Source organism: Musca autumnalis, unplaced genomic scaffold (genome assembly GCF_047663935.1).
Source record: "Musca autumnalis isolate F117 unplaced genomic scaffold, ASM4766393v1 scaffold_1, whole genome shotgun sequence".
Lineage (NCBI taxonomy): Eukaryota > Metazoa > Arthropoda > Insecta > Diptera > Muscidae > Musca > Musca autumnalis.
Window position 1 is genome coordinate 97035271 of NW_027411644.1, and position 23010 is coordinate 97058280.

Here is a 23010-nt window from a genome sequence, read left to right on the forward strand (position 1 = left end):
TATGTCCACAATTTTTGGTGGAAAGGTTTAATGATCACTAGGAACCCTAAGTACCAAATTACAACTAATTTGGAAGGAAAAGTTGGCTTAAATCCTCAAAATATCGAATATCTGGAGGTACCGTTATATGGGGGCTATACCAAAATATTTGCCTATGTTGTTCATATTTATTTTACCCACAGACACAGATTGAGTTTGTGCAAAATTTCAGAAAGATATCTTCATTCGTTTCCAAGTTATTAATTTCGCGCCGCTAGATCAGTGGTTTCGACCACTGTGGGTCGTAGAGAAAATCTGATTAGACAGAAACTAGTTTTATCACAAAATAAAACGAATTAGTTTATTATTGTCTTTTTAGGACGGAGGCCAATTAGGCCCAGAAAATTTTGCATATTTTGCATATCGTGCATATTTTGACAAATTTACATATTTGCATAAAATGAGCATATGCAAAACCATATGCAAAAATATATACAAGGATTTGTGGTCTAAATATCCCACCGAAATGTCTGAAATTTGGTATTAAGTCTTCGTTAGAGCTATGAGACTTTACACCTGAAATTTGTCCGCTAGGTCCACATCTTCATATAGAATAGAACGGTACCTCCCGATTTTCGTTATTTTGAAGGTTGTGGCCTCAACATCACACTAAAATGGCTGACATTTTGTATTAAGTCTTCGTTGGTAGTATAAACCTTTCCACCTGAAATTTGTCAGTATAGATCCATGTCTTCATATAGGCCCCATAGAACGGAACCTATCGATTTTCGTTATTTTGAAGGCTGTGGCCCCGAAATGACTGAAATTTGGTATTTAGTCTTAGTTGGGGGTACAAAACTTTTCACCTGAAACACTGTGACACAAAATGGAACTTAAAGCCTGGGGGGTGGAAAATTTCTTTTGGAGATGAAAGCCCTTGATGAGTATACTAAGAACCCAAAAGGAAATTTTCGCCATAGGTCAAGTTTCTGAGATATCGCGCGATGAAGTTTTTGATTTTTTTTCCCTATAATACTTTGGAAAATAGCTCCATATCTCCGTTTGGCGTTGTTGTAGCTTCATTTTGAGGTGACATGTCTTCAGTCAAATCGATTGGCGAATCTTTTTGTAGAACATTTCATTTTTCTAACTCAATGCCTTTCATGTCCTTTTCGTCCTTTATTTCTTGAACCGTAGTGAAAGTACCACAAAATGAGATTTTTCAGCATCCAAATATTCTACAAACATTTTGCTCAGGATATTTTAGGTACGGTTCTCTTTGACAACTAATCGATTTTGTCCCGTTTTCATTGTCCTTTTTGACATTTAATCGGTTTTGGTTCAGAAATAAACTATGTTTTGTTTTTCTGTATATTCGTCATTGGTTATTTATTGGTATGTAGACATAGCAATTGGTTATTGCTTATGTAGACATCTGGGGTGCTTCTGAAATATTTACCAAAAATAGCTCTTGTAATGATGAACACGTTAATAACAAGTTTTCTTGGAGGATAGATCCGGTTATCTCAATTTCTGAACCGGTTATTCCGACATTAAAACCGATTTTTGAACCGGTTTTAAGTAACCGATTAAACTTATATGTATACCATTAAAAATATTATAGAGTTGTCAATCAAATTATATTAATTCGCTTATGAAAACTTTGTTAGTTGCAGTTCTAGAACAAAAAACCCGTTTTCTTAAACCGTTTTTAAGGAAAAAACGCGCAAATATGGAGATCAAAGGCTGGGGGGTGAAAAATTCTTTTTGGCGATGAATGTCGATGAAGATAGGGTGATGAACCCGGAAGGACAGTTCTGCCATAAGTCAAACTTTGGATGCTGAAATATCTCATCTTGTGGTACTTTCACTACGGTTCAAGAAATAAAGGACGAAAAGGACATGAAAGGCATTGAGTTAGAAGAATGAAATGTTCTACAAAAAGATTTGCCAATCGATTTGACTGAAGACATGTCACCTCAAAATGAAGCTACTACAACGCCAAACAGAGATATGGAGCTACTTTCCCAAGTATTATAGGGAAAAACTCAAAAACTTCATCGCGCGATATCTCAGAAACTTGACCTATGGCGAAAATTTCCTTTTGGGTTCTTAGTATACTCATCAAGGGCTTTCATATTCAAAAGAAATTATCCACCCCCCAGACTTTGAGTTCCATTTTGTGTCACAGTGTTATTGAAATATTTATTGCATAATAAAATATGTAAAATGCATAAATTTTCATATGTTTCGATTGCAATTTAATCAGAACCCAAAAATATGCCCAGTCCCAAAATTTGACATGAATCGGACCATAAATAGGGGGTGCATAAAATTCCGCTGTCTATTAATTAGGGATCGATTTTTATACAGTTCGGTCAGCAATATGAATCAGTGGTGAAGTCTTACAAATAATTACCCAAGTCTGTAGAAGATGCAACTGAAATAGAGAGACTTTTTATTCACATCAACTGGGCGACTGAGGACATTAATGGTATGCAGTCTGAAGAGTACACACGGTGCCCTTGAACCAAAATTAAATAAGGAAATAAGAAAATGTTGTAGCAGTGAAAATTCTCTACAAGATTGTCCTTTATGATATTTTCGTAGGTCTTACCATTTTTGAGATATAGAAGTTCAAATTGAGACAATGCACTGACTGTATGTCTCCTTATAAAACAATGTCATGACTCATGACTGCAATTTCCCAACTTAAACGTATATATCTCAAAAATGGTACAACCTAGGGAAAACTTACAAAAGCCAATCTTGTACAATATTTTCACAGCTATAAGATTTTCTCTAGTTCCGATTTGGTAAGACTAGCCGTTTTCAAGCAAAATCGTGAAAAACTAACAAAAAAACTAAAAATTTTACTTGAACTTCTATATCTCAATAATGGTAAAACCTAGAAACAAATCATAAGGTCAATCCTCTATAGAATTTGCATAGCTACAACATTTTCTTTAGCCCTATTTCGATAGGACTTGCGGTTTCCAAGAAAATAAACCTAAAAATGTGAACTTTGACCGCGATTTATTTAAAAATCCCTCCAGCGATTTTTTCTTGTTTTTGGATTTTTTTCATCTATGAATCCGCAAAAACTTCCCAGGTGTAAGCAGTTTTCATATAAAGTTAGTTAAGGCGCACCGTACATGAGATTGTTTTATAAGGAGGCGATACAGTCAGAGCATTGTACCAATTTCAACTTCTATATTTCAAAAATGGTAAAATCTACGAAAATATCATAAAGGCCAATCTTGTAGAAAATTTGCACAGCTACAATATTTTAACTAATCACATTTCGATACAACTTGCGGTTTCCAAGCAAAATCGTGAAAACAAAAAACCTTAAAATGCGAACTTGGATCGCGATTTATTTAAAAGGCGCTCCGGCGATTTGTTTTTTTTTTTTTTGATTTTTCTAATCTGTAAACATTGTAGTTTCAGAATCCGCAAAAACTTTTCAGGTGTAAGCTCCTTTCATTTAAAGCTGGTTCAAGAGCACCGTGTACCACGAAGAGACGTATGAGTACGCCGAATATCAGCGGGCTGCAGCATTGAAGTATCCAAAATTTGCTCGATATTGAGGATATTCGGTCAGAAATGAGAAGCAGTGGTGGAGTCTTACAAACAATTAGCTATAATTTGGCATTTAGGTTTTCAAGTTGTCAAGTAACTTCTCCAGCTAAAATTGTGGGCATAGGTATTTTCGCAACAGAAAGAACACTAATAATCCCATATTTGCTGAGAGTATTTCATGGTGGAGGATATAAAAAGTGTATAGAAAGTTCGGCCCGGTCGAACTTAACAATTTTTAATGTGTTTTGTTTATGATATCGAAAAAAATAGTAAAAATTGTTTCAGTTCTGGAACTGACCATAAAATTATTTTCAAAATTCCTAATTACGATCTATTGTAGAGCTTCCGAAGACTCATAGCAACCGTCAAAGTAGGTAATGAAATAATAATATTGTCTTCAGACAGAATGAAATATCTTGGCATTATCCTATACGGCAGGTTCGACTTCTGCCTGCACGTGGACTATTTGCTGTCAAAGGCTACCGCCGGATGTAAAACTGCTAATCTATAAATAAATAATCCGGTCCATCATCACCTATTCTTTTTTCCCCTGGGCAGACATATCGTCGGCCCAAATTAGGATCTGGGACGATGACATCGCCCTTGGCAATGAGACTCACAATTGATACCAATAAAGTATAGATATATACATCCGCCCAACAGAGATATCTAAAACGTTGTAGATTTCAGCAGGGTCGATGCATTTATAATGAAATATGGAAGAAAGCCAATGTGTGGATAATAGGATGGTGGGACAATTTCCATTGAACATAGGTTTAAAGCGTTCTCACAATACGCACGATGGGTAGGAGACTTATGTCTATGTGGTTGGCACAAACCTCCTTGTCTCCTTTGTTGTGTCTCACGGAACATAGTAGACTGAGGTCCCAATTGTTGGGTATGCATTCCTCATGCCAAACTTTGCTAATCAACTTATACACACTCCTTATCAGTTTGTCGCTACCGGTTTTGAACCCTTCGGCAGGCAGCCCATCAGCTCTTGCTGCCTTATTGTTCTTCAAGTTATTAATTGCTGTCTGATCTCACTTTGGCTAGGTGGCAAACACGCAATGCCGTCATTTGGAATTGGTTCTGGGGTATCCCCATCACCGCCCATGTTCGATACCAAAAGCTTGAGAAAATGTTCCTTGCAGATTGTAAGTACGCTATCTGTATCAGTTACCAGATTATGTTCATCATCTTTACAGTAGAATATTCCTGCACAATACCCTACAGTCTGGTATTTTACACTCGGATACAATTTTCGGACTTTATTCTGACTTCTCACGCCCTCGTTTCTTTTTTCTTCTGAAAATACTCTTCTATTCTTTCCTCTTATCCTAAAATTTTTCTTTGGCACTTCATGTCTTCATCATGCTACTGACTGCAGTCTTCTCTTCAATAGCCTTACGACATTCCTGATGGTACCATGAAGTCTTAGATGGTTGTTTTTGGTACCCAAGTATAGATTTTCCGTCAATTTGAAGAGAGTGGGCTATTCCTTGTCGCAGCGCTCTCCCCCATAGCAGGGGGTCAAGTTCGAAGATGGGCTATAACGGTCCACGTTTTGGTATAGCGTCTGGTACCTCCCGATTTTAGGTATTATAAGAGTTAAAATGTATTAATTTTTTTGACTGAACTACCCGTAATTTGACATTTTTGGTTTTCTGCAGTTACAAAACGTCTCCATCAAAAATTCTCTATATAGGTCCATGCTTTGGTATAGCCCCCATATAACAGTGCATCATAATTTTTGGTATATTGAGGATTTTAGCCACATTTTTTGACCGAACTACCTGGTATTTGAGATTTGTGGTTCTCAGTGGTCATAAAACTTCTCCACCAAAAATTATCAACAGGCTACACTTTGATATATAGCCCCATATGAAGGTACCGCCCGATTGAAGATATCCTTAAATACATTTTCTGACCTAATTTAGGCAATTGGGGCATCCGTGGGTTTTAGTCCCTCTAAAATTGTGGACCGGAAGGGAAACTAATTATTCCATTTTGGTTCGGAATATTTTATGGTTCAGCCTCGGTCCGGCCAAACTTACTGGTCTTTTACTTGTTTTTCATAGGGTTGGGTTACTTACCGACGTCCAACCTAAGTTTTTATCGTTCATATATACGAACGTGTGGCACATGTTTGCTCACTACTTTTAACGGATGTTGAAGGCAGTTCCCCAGATGACACCATGGGGTGGTCAATGTTCACTTGAATTTAAAGAAGGTTAAAAAAGGTCATGGGCATTGTCATGTTAAAGCCGACCAGGACCAATGCTTGCTATCTTCTTCTTCTTTTTGCATCCTTTCGACATGTCCTTCGGAAATTGGTTAAATGAAGGCGTATAACCTATATTGCCACTTTGATAGATTACAAATGTGTCTCATGGAAATAATGGTTTTAGACCCCGAATAGACAATTTGATGTAGATTTAGCCATATTTCGAAGGCATCAACCGTGTTTGTCCACATCTTAATTTTGTCTAACAATGGACGTGATCGGTCCACTCCTTCGGGTACCTCTCCCCAAATATGTACTCTTAAGTGCAGTTTTTAAAAATGTTGCGTGGTCCTGATGAGAACGAAATAATGGGTTTTTGTTGTTAAGTCCGTGCTTGTCGAAATAATGACCGAAAGCTCTAAGAACCATACGGCCATCAACGAAACTGACTGGTGGGCAAAATTAGACAATGTGGTCGTTTAACCACTTCCAGGATTATCAGAAACATAATAGATGGTCAAAATCATTTCGAATGCGAATTACTGTGCCAAGTATTGAAACCTATGGCCGGGTTTATATTTCTTTTGAAAATCGCTATATTCAATAATTTTTGTGTACGTCATGTACATGAGTATCCTTGAATGTTCTCCTCTAGGGTTGCAACATGAAGGACGTTATTCGTGTGGACAAAAACTTTCCATTTCAAAATTTAATGAAAACAGAAAAAAGGAAAAACTAATTTCGTCAAGTTTTTTATAATGCGCATTAAAATCATATTTTCCTGAGAGTGCAAGAGAGTTAATTTTTTAATAATCATTTCAAAATGAGAAAGATTTTGAAATAATGTATAAAAAAACTCCAAAACCAACCAATACGAAATTAAGGGTGGATTTTTATCATTTCGAATGCGAATTACTGTGCCAAGTATTGAAACCTATGGCCGGGTTTATATTTCTTTTGAAAATCGCTATATTCAATAATTTTTGTGTACGTCATGTACATGAGTATCCTTGAATGTTCTCCTCTAGGGTTGCAACATGAAGGACGTTATTCGTGTGGACAAAAACTTTCCATTTCAAAATTTAATGAAAACAGAAAAAAGGAAAAACTAATTTCGTCAAGTTTTTTATAATGCGCATTAAAATCATATTTTCCTGAGAGTGCAAGAGAGTTAATTTTTTAATAATCATTTCAAAATGAGAAAGATTTTGAAATAATGTATAAAAAAACTCCAAAACCAACCAATACGAAATTAAGGGTGGATTTTTATCATGGGAAGATAAAAAACGAAGAACAATTTGTCACAAAACGCAATAATAAAAAAATACCACAACAATATTTTTTAAAAAATAATGAAATTTATTTGAGAGTAAATTGTAAAAACAAACAACACTCATTTTTGGGGAGTATTGAAAAAATACAAAAACAAATGTTAACAATTTTAGGTTCACTTCACACTTTTGTGTTATCTTTAAACGTTTTAACTGATAACAATTTTATGTAGAAAATATCTGAATGAAAATGTGAACGACCATACCATCGTTGTGTACATGCCAAACAAATGACGAGAATTAAAGCATGGAACGAACACAGCCGTCTCCACTCAGAGGTTATTTTCGAAATTTGGCCATAACCAGTATTCAGCAGTCATCCAGCAACGAAAGAAATACAAGATATGTATTTTCTTAGCTACATACTTTACTCGGTTCTCTTAAATTAGTCGTTGATGGCAGTTCTCCGGTTAAGGTTCTTACCTTCTATTCAACGGTGGCTCTAAACAAAAGTTGGCTGTGATTTTCTTTTTTTTATGAAAAAAAATGGAAAATTTGCAAACTATTTTTAGACTCAATACTGAGTAACTGAGTAAGAATATGCCTTCAAGCCAAAAAGTAGTATTTTGGGATGAGATTGCCATGAAAAATTCTTTAAACTTTTCGCATAAATTTGTTCAAGCGTAAAACATTTTCTTTTGTATTTATTTGTGTGGGCATATTTCGTTACCGGTTATTAACATACGGGTTACCATAGCAGCAGTGTCAAGTAAAGAGATTGTTGGTCAATTAGATTTTTCTTTGATGGAGATATTTTGAGCATTTTATTAGTTGTTAAGGCCAATAGCCTACGCTAGCAGTTAGGATTAATGGTCATGGTTAATGAAATGTGATTCCAAACCTCCGGACATTCGGAAAAGCGAAATTGTTTAGTTATGGCTATATCATCAGCTGGTCTGTATATTAGTATACCCAAAGTGACAACGTACATGTGAAAAAGCATATGGCGTGATATAGCCATTAGACGGAGGCTATAAAATCATGCCTCCATATTCACGCCGCTGGATGAAAAACAAATCAATGTCCCGATCGGAGACAAGGACGAACAAACCAAACCTACATATACAAGGTGGCGCAAAAGTAATCTTCCTATCAAAAAATGCTATAATTTTTGCTATTGGCCCCTAATGTCAGTTCTGTTTTGACATTTGTGTAGTAAACACATGCGAAATACACGTTAAAAAACAATGTTACGCTACACTGTTCCAGAACGCGGAATATTGGTGACTATTTATTTGACCAATAATCGGTCGGTGACTTTGGCAGAACGTGAATTTCGTAGCAGAAGTTTAGCCGCTCGCCTCGAAGAGACTGGCACAACACGAGATGCTGCCATCCATGGCAGACACCGGAGTATCCTTTCTTCAGAGAATTTTGCTGCTGTAGTCGAGGATGACATGGAAGCGCCGTCGACATAGACCAGTCGACGTGCCACGCAAATGGGTATCAGTTGACGGTCTTTACAGCGAATTTTGGTACAAGATTTGAGGATGTTTCCGTACAAAGTCCAGACGGTGCATCAGCTGTTAGATGCTGACCGCCAATCGCGTCTGACATACGATCAAGCCATCCTTAATCACCACCAAGAGGAAGATGATTTTTCATCAAAAATAATCATGAGTGATGTGGCGCTCCAAACTTCTTTTTGTGTGGCTTTTTGAAGTCGTGGGTTCATGTCAACAAGCCTCAGACTCTTTCAGCCCTGAAAGACAATACCCGCCAAGATTGTGAGGACCTATCGCCGGAAGTTTTGGCCAAAGTGATGGAAAATGCCATAAAAAGGGCTCAAATGACAATAAGCTGTGGCGGCGGCCGTTTATCTGATATCATATTCTCGACTTGATGTAAAAAAAATTAAAAGACCAAATAAAAATAATCCCCAAGAAGAATAAAAGTTGTTCATCTCTTTTTTAAATTACAGCCAAAAAACATCGGAAGATTACTTTTGCGCCACCTTGTATTTGACGAGCCACTAGCAGTAGTGTATGACCGATGCCCTGAGCATAAAAATTGGATAGGAGAATATATTTTGTCGAAAAATGGAATGAGGTAGACAGACTTCCAGATTTAATAACAGCACACATACAACAACATACTCTTCCTAACTTCCCAGCTAACAATTTTTCCAATTGCTCTGATTTCCGAATTTTTCTGATTTTTTTTTTAGATATTTGCCGATTTCTCTAATTTTTCCTAGAAATTTGACCGATTTTCTAAAAGTTTTTTTTAAGAATCTCTGCATTTTCTGAAGTATCTTAAGAATCTTTGTTCCGATTTCTGATCGATTTTTTGTTTGGTTGTTATCGAAAAACAAAGTTATTGGTTATGAAATTCGCATATACAATTTTTAGTATTTATACCCTACACCACTATGTATGTGGAAAGGGTATTATAAGTTTGTTTTGGTAAAAATTCATGTAACACCGCGAAATATTCGTCGGAGACCCCCAATGTGGTATACCAATCTTCATATCTCGACGAGATTAAGCGATTTTGAGATGTGTGTCCGTCCGTCTGTCCATTATAAATTGTAATCAAACTGCAGGCCGCAATTATGAACCGATCGTCACGAAATTTTGCATGGAGGTCGGTTTCAGACCAGAATAGATCCCTATTTTTGTTGGAGATAATCGTAAAATATTTAGCGGGTGAAATGGACCAAAAACATAATTTTTATCCAATTTTGTAGCGGCTCTGTAGGTCGCAATAATAGTCCGATTAACGCGAAATTTTAAATAAGGTAAGAATATATGACAAAGAAGTAGCTTGCAATTTGAGATGCCGATCAGACAATATTTAGAGGGTTAAATGGACCAGAACTTTTGTGTGAAAATTGTGAAAAATTTTAATATACAGCTTATATCTTTGTTCATGAAAGATACATTCTTCCCTCGTGAGTTATATTTGGAAGACGATCTCTTGACCGTTGCACTGATGTCGATAACGCGGATGTACGTGATCAGATAACAGAGCTACAGCCTAATATATCCAGTTTTTTGTTTGTAGTGTAGTAATTAGCACTCAAGAGGTCGCAATTATAGCTCAGAAGTCACGAAATTTTGCACGAGGTAAGAGTTTAGGTAGAAGAAAATGCCTATAATTTTGCATGATGATCTGATATTATTTAGCTGGTGACATAGATCATTACTTTCGTATGAAAAATATACAAAAAATGGGGTCGCCTCGCCACCTATTTTATACCTCAGGATTTAGGGTAAAGGGGATACAAACAAATTACGACCAAAGATGTGTCTCATCGAAATATTGGTTTTAGACCCCAAGTATGTATGTTTGGACGAAATTCGTTTCAGACAATTTGGAGTCTGTTTAGCTCTGTCCATTCATCTGTCTCTCTTAATGTCTAGATGGCTGGTGTGCACGATAACTCTCGAACGGATCTACCGATTAGAACCAAATTTTATACATCGTAATATGTTGCCCAAACTTTGTTTAAGTTCGAATGTAGGCTATGTCGGTTCACACCTCCTCCAAAAAAGTTCAAAATTGGTTTCGAATTATTGTGTGAACGATAACTGGCGGATTGAGCAATCGATTTGCTCCAAAATTTCCATATATTATTATTCCTTCCAGATATAGATCGTATAAGACTATATCGGTCCACACTTTAGGGTACCTCCCACACAAAATTCGGAAAAGGGAAATTTAAGAGTCCTCTCGAATCGTTTTGAATTTTTTTCAGCAGATTGTACTTGCTCCGCAAATCCGCAAGATAACTCTCAAGGGGATTTTCTGATTGGTCGAAACTTTACACATCTTATTATTTCATCCGTCATGTGTCAGGTTAGAATATGGACTATATCGGTCCGTCCTTCGAGTACCTCCCACACAGAATTTGGAAAAAAGTGCAATTTGAGGACCCGTATCGGATTTATTTGATTTTTTTTTGAAGAAGTTTCTTTTCACGGTCCCTATTCTGATCCCTTTTCCGGGGTAAGTCATACTTCCTGCCGGCTTCAACTAAAATTACAAATCTGAAAAAATAATTCTCAAACTTTTCCAAAACTCAGAAGTTAGATTACTAAAATTGGTTTGGTATAGCCCCATATTACGATACCTACAGATTCCACGTATTTTGATGCAAACTCGTGTTACAAAATAAATATGTATTAAAGAAGAACAAAACAACGAAATAAATTTTAAATGGTACTTGACTCTCCATTTAGCTAGTATTTTCAGCAAAACATCCATCAACTTGGACAAGCGTGGTATTGATGTTAAGCCTTCAACTCTAGCTACAGAATGAGAGCGATTTTATTGAAATTTTGATTTACTTAAGTACTTAGAATGAGACGCGAATAGTATTAGTTGTACAAAATGGTATTGAGATCAAAGATGTAATTAATAGTACTATTTACAAAATATGTACATGGTTGCATTTTTAGTTGTTAAATTCAAATATTTAAATATATGTCGCGTAATATTAATTGAATTAGTGCAAACGTATACGTAAAGTATTAAAATAAAATATATACATAAGGGAAATTATAATAATAAAAGTTGATCCGCTTCAATATATTTTTATACGGCAGAGGCTGAGGGTATATCACCGTTAGCGCAGCTGACTTATACTATCTTCTTTGGTGTGTAATTGAATATAAATAATTTTGGGATTTATAAATTTGTTTGCATGCAAAATTTTTGAATTTCTATTCACTGTTAGTTATTTCTACCGGTATAAAATATATCTTTTAGATATATCAATATATGCCTACAATGAACTATTTTCAAAGCATATGTGAGGTAGAAGTGCACAATTGTGGACGATAGATATTCAATAAACTCGCAATTTTCCCAATTATCAAACATACCAAATTGCATGGTATATGTATGTATATGTATATTTATTTATTTTAAGTGTATTCCAAAAAGGAACCTGATATTTAAAGACAATTTGAAGGGGCTACTCAATGTGAATTTTCCAATTTTTTAATATTTTTTAGAAATGTATCTATATATATAAAATTGAAATTTGTTTGTCTGTCTGTTTGTTTGTTTGTTTGTGCCTTATAGACTCGAAAACCGCTGAACAGATCTTACTGAAATGTTTAGGGTACATTGCTACATGGCCTGGAATGAAAATAGGCTATATCATTTTTTGAAATTTCGCGTTGATCTGGAGATATAGCATCAACACCGGAGGTACCTCCAAAAAATTTAGATTTTGTATGTAAATATCTTTAGAACTGTTACAGATACAATCTCCAAATTTTGTATGCGTGACGGAATTTGATGTAGAAATAAATCTACCAAATTATATTCATATCGGTTCAGATTTAGATATAGCTCCCACATACATATATTTTCGGCCGATTTCCTTATTTTATGTACCAAACACGCTATTTATGTCCAAATTCGATGAAATTTGGAATGTATGACGGAACTTGGTCTGGAAATAAACGTGCCAAATTATATCAAAATCGGTTCAGATTTGGATATAGCTCCCATACACATATATTTTCGGCCGACTTTCTTATTTTATGGACCAAACACGCAATATATGTCTAATTTCGTTGAAATTTTGAATTTCTCATGGAATTTGTTCTAGAAAAAAATGTGCCAGATTATATTGAGATTGGTTCAGATTTGGATATAGCTCCCATACACATATATTTTCGGCCGATTTCCTTATTTTATGCACAAAACACGCTATATATGTCCAATTTCGTTGAAATTTGGAGGGTCTGACGGAATTTGTTCTAGAAATAAACGTGCTAAATTATATAGAGATCGGTTCAGATTTGAATATAGCTCCCATATATATTTTCGACCGATTTCCTGTATTTTATGCACCAAGCACGCTATATATGTCCAATTTCGCTGAAATTTGGAATGTGTTACAGAACTTGGTCTAGAAATTAATTTGCCAAATTATATCGAAATCGGTTAAGATTTGGATATAGCTCCTGTATATATTTTCGGCCGATTTTCTGTATTTTATGAACCAAACTCGCTATTTATGTCCAATTTCGGTGAAATTTGGAATGCGTAACGGGATTTGGTCTAGACATAAATGTGCCAAATCATATCGAAATCGGTTTCAGATTTGGATATTGCTCCTATCTATATTTTAGGCCGATTTTCTGTATTTGATGCTCTAAACACGCTATATGTGTCCAATGTCGCTGAAATTTGGGATGTCTGACGGAATTTGTTCCAAATATAAATGTGCCAAATTATATCGAGACCGGTTCAGATTTGGACACACTACATATGTCCAATTTCACTGAAATTTGCAAAGCGTGACGCAATTCGTTCTAGAAATAAATGGGACAAATTATACCGAAATCGGTTCAGATTAGAATATAGCTCCCGTATATAATTTCGGCTGATTTTCCGTATTTTATGCACAAAATGTGAATGTAAGACGGGATTTGGTCTAAAAATAAATATGACAAATTATATAGAGAGCGGTTCATATAGGAATATAGCTACCCATATATATTTTCGGTCGATTTAATGTTTTTGTTACGTATGTTCAAATTCAATGAAATTTTGAAGACTTAGCCGTCATTAAAATCATCAGTATTTACAGAAGTACTTAAAGTTGGGAAGGAATTGACCAAGGCTGTTAAGTATCATATCTTTGAGAGACTTCTTAAGATTTATGTTTTATTATGATATATCTAAATCATTAGAAATACTTATATGCGGAAAGGCTTTCGGAGGAGTGTTACCTCCTGAAACATACAAAAATACCATATTAGCTCCATAACAACCTTAAATAGGTATATAACGCCTTCATATCTCCTATATTTATTCGTTAAAATATTAAAAACGTAAAAATAATTCTGGCATTCCATTATCTTTATCGTAGTCGGGGCAGCAAAGCGCACCGGGTTCAGCTAGTAATTTATATATTTTTCCACAAACATCCCAGTAAAGACAAGGGAGGCTTCTCTTATATCAATGGATTCATATTAAGTTATTGATATGTGACCTAGTTTTTATGACCGAGTCCGAACGGCGTGTCCTAAGTTGCCACTTGTGGAGACATTTTGGCTGAAATTCTCAGGAAATATCGCTAACATTACTAAGAGGTATTTTGCCACGATTGACAATTTGATGGGAATCGAACCCGAACATTCAGCGTGCAAGGCGGTTGCACATATCAGGTTGCGGTGTAGGGTATCACATAATCGGCCCCGTCCGACTATAGCCTTTGCTTACTTTTCTTTAATATAAATGCAACATTTAATAATTGAAACTAGTGTTGATAGCTTCAAGTTACACGTGCATATTGTTCTACTCTTAATCACCAAATGATAACAACAGGAAAAATCATTAGAACGTTTGAAATTTAGAATCTTTCATAAATAGCGCATTAAAAGAAAATTGTCTCTGAGTGGGTTTTGTTGTGTTAATACCAAAGGCGTCAGCTCCCAATAATTTTTTCAGAAAATCTAAATTTGTCTTCGAATTTTTTCAGAATTTCTTTCCGAATTCGGACCGATTTTGTTAAGGAAACCTAATTTTTCCACCGAATTTTCCAGAATTTTTTTCCGAATTCGGACCGATTTTCTTAAGGAAATCTAAATTTTCCACCGAATTTTCCGGAATTTTTTTTTCCGAATTCTCTCAGAATTTACCTTCGAATTCGGACCGAATTCGTCGCGAAACTGTAATATTTTTTTAGAATTTCCTTAGAAAATTCTTATCGAATTCGGTGACCACGTCCATACAACTTTCGTACCGAATTCGGCATCAGAATCGGAATTTTTTTCAGAAATTCTGTCCGAATTCGGAACAAAATGTTAGCTGGGTTGTTACGCTTTTTATACCCTGCACAACTATGCACTATAGGTAAATTGTCCTGTTTTTGAGGCAAATATAAATAACAGCGGAATTAAAGAATTTTTTAACTTTTAAAATTATTTATATGTAAAAGTGAGATAAAACAAAGATTTCTACAGATAAATTCGGATATAACGAACAACGGTTATAAGCCACTACGTATATAACGAACAAAGCTATTTCTTCCAAAGCCATTTTCATTAGTTTACTTATACACAACAAATTTTTGAAAACGATCACGGTAGTAAGTAGCAAAAATTTTGTCCCCGCGAGTAGATTTTCAAAGCAATTGTTATTACAATTTTGTATATTTTTTGAACATACGTTAATGAAGACGAGTTTAGACTCCTTTAAAACGTATCTATGATTAATATGTAAAAGGGAGATAAAATAAAGCTTAGAAAACCACGGATATAACGAACAATTTGTCTCCATTAATTATTGTTGTTTACAATTTCATAACAAATCTATGCGGCTGAATGTGTGCTGAAACAGGATTTTCGTATGCTTTTACTATTGACTCATGATGAAATAATAAGGTGGCGTAAAACGGCCAGCTGATTGGTTTCAATCTGTCAAATTTTTTGTTATTGTGAATAAATTGTATGAAAACGTAAACAAACATTTTGACATATTGAAGAATTTTTGGCCAAAACAGAGTTGTATTTGTGCTACTTACGTGACCTGTTAAATAGATCTTGCTATTGACTTAAAGCCGGAAGAACATGCAACTTAATGAATTAAGCCAAAAATCCTCTTATGTGACGAGGCCTTTACTTATTTTATTTGCAATGAAATTGTAAGCAACAATATTTTTTATATTCATTATTTTTTTCCTCAAACCAAACACACACACACACAATTTTAAGACTTCTTTTTGAGAAGTAACCTTATAAAATCTGATAAATATAAAAAAACGGGCAAAATCGGGTTTAAAAACCTAGTACTACCAATGCAGAAGACTTTCAGTAATGTGTTCTAGGTGGCATAATCACGGCCAAACACGACCAATTTAGTAAAAGTCTATATGAATTGAGTTTAAGAAAAATAAAATATTTATTTCTGACTTTTTGTGGTTTTTGTTCGCTACCCAAAATGTTTAAGCTATATTATATCGACGCCTCCAAACAATAGTATGCTAAGTCGACTTAGCATGTTTTCAAGTTCTTTACATTTTTATATTTAACGTCCTTTAACTTAAATTCTGTCAAATTTTGGTAATGATCGGACAATCCGAACAGAAGTTATAAGCAAATATTTACTTAGCATAGTACTGAAGGTCAAAGAAATTTCCAACCTTTAGAGCTTGTCCTGCAAAACTCGCTTCTCAGAATTAGCAAACTATTATTTGTAGGTGTCGATATATTAAATAAATTCCTATCGTAATTGCCAATCTATTCCATTTTACATATATTTATATTTGGTTTATTTTTCCGTGTTTTAAATACATTAAAAAATGTCTTATATATATTTTTTTAGTTTTTCGTCGAAATTCTCACTTTGACGGCAATTTAAACCGCGATAATGGCGCTATTTTGAAAAATTTTAACATGATGGGGTGGGTACTATTGGTTGGTTTTGGCAAAAAAGTTTGTAACGCATCGAAATAATGGTCGTAGACCCACACTTATATATACCAAAATGAATATCTCGACGAGCTGAGTCGATCTGGCTATGTGTGTCCGTGCGTCCATCTTAACCTTGTAATCACGCTACACGTCGCAATTTTAATCCGATAGTCACCAAATTTTGGGTGTTGATGAAGGTACCGGATTTTGGTGATGGTCGGATAATATTCAGTGGTCGGAATGGGCAAAAAAACTTATTGGGCGAAAAAGTCAAAATTTTATTTCAATGCGAATATCTCCGCTTCTATATGGGGTATATCAAAAGCAAAATCTGCTAATGAAAGTAGAAAATATCACATTTACAACGATGTAACGTAGGTTGTCGTAGGTGGTCAAACAACGAAGATATCGCAATGGCCGCTAAGAGAACCCAACATTTAATTATTGCTATTTTAATAATAATGACGAATATTACAGCTTTGGTTCCAAAAGCAAAGTCTGACTATAAAAGTAGAAAATCCCATCTTTACAATGATGTAAAGCAGGTTGGTTTCCATTTTTATACCCTCAGCCTTTAGGCTAAAGAGGGTATTTACACTTTGATACGACCAAAAATGTGCCTCATCGAAATAATGGTTTTAGACCCCAAGTATGTTTGTACGATATCCGTTTCAGACAATTTTGAGTAGATCTAGCAATGTCCGTCCGTCTGTCTGTCTGTCTGTCGGTCTGTCTGTCTGTCTGGCTGGCTGGTGCGCACGATAACTCTCGAACGGATCAATCGATTCGGTTCAAATTTTGGGTATCGAAATATTTTGTCCAGATTCGATTTAAGTTCGAAGATGGGCCATATAGGTCCACTCCTTCTGGTACCTCCCCCACAAATGTTCAAAAATTGTCGCAAAACTTGTGCGCACGATAACTCTTGTAGGGAATAACCGATTTGGTCCATACTTTGCACATCGTGTAGTTTCTACCAAACTTAGATTAGGTTCCAATATGGACTCAATCGGTCCACTCCTTCGGGTACCTCCCACACAAAATTTCGGAAATGTTCAGTTTAGGACCTGGTCTCTAATCGCTTTGATTTTTGTTTACGCAAGTTGTATTCGGTGTCCTCTATACGACGCTGTAAGTTTCATTAGGGGCAAGTCCATACTTCCTGAGAAAATAGCCTGAAAGTTACAAAAAACCCTATGACACCGTGTGTAGTGGTTGGAGCGCAAGATAACTCTCGAACGGATCTGCCGATTCGGTCCAAAATTTGGCTTTCGTAATATTTTGTCCAAACTTAGTTCAAGTTCAAAGATGGATTATATCGGTCCACGCCTTCCGCTACCTCCCCCACAGAAGTTCGAAAATGTTCGGAAAATTTGTGCCTACGATAACTCTTGAAGGAAGTAACCGATTTGGTCCATACTTTGCACATTATGAAATTTCTACCAGACTTAGATGAGGTTCCAATATGGACTCAATCGGTAAACTCCTTCGAGTACCTCCCACACAAAATTTTGGAAAAGTTCAGTTTAGGACCTGCTCTCGAATCGCCTCGGTTTTTGTTGTACCATCTTGTATTCACTGTCCCCTATACGAAGGTACAAGTTTCCTCAGGGGCAAGTCCATACTTCCTGAAAAAATAGCATGAAAGTTGAAAAAAACCCTATGACACCATGTTTATGGGTGGAAGCGCAAGATAATTCTCGAACGGAAATGCCGGTTCCGGCCAAAATTTGGCCTTCGTAATATTGTTTCCAAACTTAGTTCAAGTTCGTAGATAAGCCATATCGGTCCACTCCTTCAGGTACCTACCCCACAAAAGTTCGAAAATATTCGGAAAAAATGTGGGCACGATAACTCTTGATGGGAGTGACCGATTTGGTCCATACTTTACACATTCTCATAATATCTACCAGATATAGATCAGGTTCGAATATGGACTACATTTGTCCACTCCATCCCGTACCTCCTACACAAAATTTTGGATAAGTTCACTTTAAGACCTGCTATTGAATCACTTTGATTTTTGTTGAAGCAACTTACATTCGCTGCCTCAATTACGATGGTAAAAGTTGTTTCAGGGGCAAGTCCAAACTTCTTGAGAAAACAGCCCGAAGGTTGTAAAAACCCCCTATGGCACCCCCATGGTCTATGTCGGTCCATTCCTTTAAGTACCTTTTCAGCAAAATTTTTGAACTTTAATCCTAATCAACATTTTTGTCGGTTCATACGAGACCAAAATTTTGAAACCCCCTAAATACATAAGTTTTTTGTGAAAAAAGTGTTTCAATTTGCACAGGCTGAGGGTATATCTCTGTCGGCAAACCGACTGATACTTTTTTACTTGTTTTATTTGAGTTGTACTGACGATGCACTTAAATGCGTTTCAACAAAATTAACCTGTTTTAATGAAGGCGCTAAGCTATCCCAATTTTAATATTTTGAATTTTTCCAGTCAAAAGCTTATGCACAGGGGTAGTGGTGTAGGGTATCACATAGTCGGTCCCGACCCGACTATAGCCTTGGCTTACTTGTTTTTAAATCTTTCTTCGTTATAGCAATTCCCATCAAATGTTTCATATTTGCATACAAACTATAGAATTAATAACGATTTTATTGATTTTTGAAGGGTGTACGAATATGAACTTTGCATACTGTATATTTTCATCCCGGCAAGAATAGATTTTACTTTCACCAGATTGTAGTTGAAGCAGCCGTGAGCCGTTCCATTTGCATTCAATTATGCCCACAATAGCACATTCGTAGAATGTTCTAACATTCCAACATGCAATTTTGGTACGCTGTTTAATGTTGTTTTAGTCTTTGTGGAGGTTTCCTTTCTCGAATAAGCGCGGGTTTAGGCTTCCAGGTCGTGACGCTACCGTTGATAGTTATCTGTTCTTTCGCTACCATTCCTTTTGCAACCATAATTATGCAATGATCTGCTTGACCCTATTCCGCTCACTGGCAGATGAGATATTGTAGATAGGACGCTAATTTTAAGGACGACGTCTACTCGTCCTGTCAGTGAGGTGTTCGGGTTATGGGGCTTCCACAACCTATTCATTGTTATGCAGTCTATTTAAATCTTGGCAAAATCCGTACTTGGATACATCCTCAATCAGTAACCACTCGTGAGAAATATAAGTAGGGAGGAGAAACGTACAAATAATAATCTATTCGTAAAGGAAACTTATAGCATAGACTAATAAATATACAGACGACGCATCACTCAATTTTTCCGCGGTCAAGTCACTCCAACCCGAAAACTCAAAAAAGTTAGAAGACGATTTTTGGGGAAAATTGCAATATTTTCTTGGATATTTTTATCTGAGGATATAGTTCCTATCAAAAACTATCCCCATGTAGCCTTTTCTCAGAACAAATTATTTGTTAAGTTGTATTTTTTGGAATTTTATACTGAGTTTCTTAGTTACCACACTCAATTCGAACATACTCGGTGAGAGAGATCCGACGTCTATGTTTTCATTAGTCTAATACTTGAAATCCGGTGATACCGCTATAAGCGGGCTATACCAAAACCTGGACCTATGTTCACAATTTGTCCTTTCATTGTTTTAATTAACTACAGCCTTGACTTTGAATTTGGTCTATTTGGATATAGCTCCCAAATACAATTTAACATATTCACAGTGGTGTAGTGTATCATATAGTCGGGCCCGGTCGACATAATCCTTTCCTTATTGACTATTTATTTTTCCTCTGCATTTCTACTTTGTATACCCTACACCACACTATGGTAAGGGGTATTATGTCTTTGTGCATTTGTATGTAACATACAAAAGGAAACGAAATAGACCCATAGTTCCTTTTGGGGATATACATATAATCACTTTCTGAGTCGATTTATGCATGTCCGTCCGTCTGTCCATGTATTTTTGTTCGCAACGTACAGGTCGCATTTTTTGTCCGATTCAGCTGAAAATTGGGGACTACAATTTTTTTAGCCATAGGAAGAACGCTATTGCTTTTGGTGAAAATCGGTTCAGATTTGGATATAGCTCCCATATATATTTTCGCCCGATTTCACGTATTTGCTGCACCAAACACGCTATATACGTCCAATTTTGATGAAATTTTGAATGTGCAACTGAATTCGGTCTTCATATAAGTGTGCCAAATTATGTCGAAATCGGTTCAGATTTGGATATAGCTCCATATATATTTTCGCCCGATTTCAGGTATTTGCTGCACCAAACACGCTATATATGTACGTCCGATTTTGATGAAATTTGGAATGTTTGACTGAATTCGGTCTAGAAATAAGTGTCCCAAATTACATCGAAATCGGTTCAGATTTGGATATAGCTCCCATATATATTTTCGGCCGATTTCACGTATTTTCTGTACCAAACACGCTATATATTTCCAATTTCGATAGAATTTGGAATGTGTGACTGAATTCGGTCTTGAAATAAATGTGCTAAATTATATCGAAATCGGTTCAGATTTGGATATAGCTCCCACATATACTTTCGCCCGATATCGCGTATTTGCTGCACCAAACACGCTATATACGGCCGATTTCAATGATATTTGGAATGTGTGACTGGAAATAAATGTGGCAAATTATATCGAAATCGGTTAAGATCTGGATATAGCTCCGATTTATATTTTACATATTCACAGTGGTGTAGGGTACCATATAGTCGGCCCCGCCCGACTTTGATCCTTTCCTTACTGGTTCTTTATGGAGTCATGTTGTTTAATGTTGTTTGTTTAAAAATCCTATGATAAATTTATTTAATAATTATCATAGATTAAATCGACGCCTCCAAACAATAGTATGCTAAGTCGACTTAGCATGTTTTCAAGTTCTTTACATTTTTATACTTAACGTCCTTTAACTTAAATTCTGTCAAATTTTGGTAATGATCGGACAATCCGAACAGAAGTTATAAACAAATAGTTACTTAGCATAGTACTGAAGGTCAAAGAAATTTCCAAACTTTTAGAGCTTGTCCTGCAAAACTCGCTTTTCAGAATCAGCAAACTATTAGTTGGAGGTGTCGAACGTCCTTTAACTTAAACTCTGTCTAATTTTGGTAATGATCGGTCAATCCGAACAGAAGTTATAAACAAATATTGACTTAGCATAGTACTGATGTTCAAAAAATGTCCAAACTTTGAGAGCTTCTCCTGCAAAACTCACTTTTTAGACTTAGCATACTATTATTTGGAGGTGTCGAAATAATCTCGAATTTACATTAATTATACGCACGGTAGTGACGACACGGTAATGCTGGAAACGTGAGTATTCTTGGATTTAAATATGCAAATCAGAGACGTACGCAGGGGGTGGGGGGGGGGGGGGCACGGGGGGCCCGGGCCCCCCGCTATACGACTTTCTGTAGTCCCATTTCGATAAGACTTACTGTTTTGAAGCAAATTGTGAAAACCTAACAAAAAACCCAAAAACGTGACCAAAACTTCTTTATCTCAAAAATGGTAAAACCTAGGAACAAATCAAACAAATTTTCAAAGTTACAACATTTTCTTTAGCCCATTTCGATAGGACTAGCGATTTCCAAGCAAAATCGCGAAAACCTAAAATATACCTAAAAATGTGAACTTATTTAAAATTCCCTCCAGTGATTTTTTCTTGTTTTTGGATTTTTCTCATCTATGAACATTGCTGTTTCAGAATCCTCAAAAACTTCCCAGTTGTAAGCTTCCTTCATTTAACGTTGGTTCAAGAGCACCGTGATATTGAACCATCACGATAAAAATTTACCTAATCGAAATAATGTTCTTAGTCTAAGAACGTATGTTTTGACGAAACCCGCGTCAAACAATTTTTAGTCGATTTATTCCAGTTCCAGGCTCGTGCTCATTATAACTCTCGAACAGATTAGCAGATTTGGTCCAAATTTTGGATCGCACATTATTTTGTCCAAACTTCCTTAGGGCACCAGACTTCAAAATGTTTCCCTAAAATCTTGAGCAAAGTCCAATTCGATTTTTGCGAGACCTAGAGTAGGTTCGAATATGGATTATATCGATTCACTCCTTCAGATACCTCCAACACAAAATTTCAATTATCCGATTTGACCGAAACTATAAACATCCTAAAATTACGTACATATATCAAGTACCAAGAGGGTCTATTTGGGACAACATCTTCGGATACATCCCACACAAAAGTTCAACATTAGTGTAGGGGGCTTTTCGATGAGCCATTGCACTTTTTGACCAATGGTACTTCTTGCGGTCTTGTTTACAGCGATATTGTATTTTTAGTGCGTAAGTCCATGGTATGTCAGGATTGGTCCAAAAGCTTTTATAGAAGTCACATTTTTGAACACAACATAAGCATTGATTCGTAACGCCAACAATCGTGAAGTTATACACCCCAAATGTTTCGAAATTATTGTTGGAAAGTTTATACGTCCAAAACAGAAACTTCTTGACTACACAATTTATAAAAAAAATTGGCTATGTAGCCCGTATTCGCTCTGTCTATATATAAAAGTCTCAACCCATACAGGCTGAG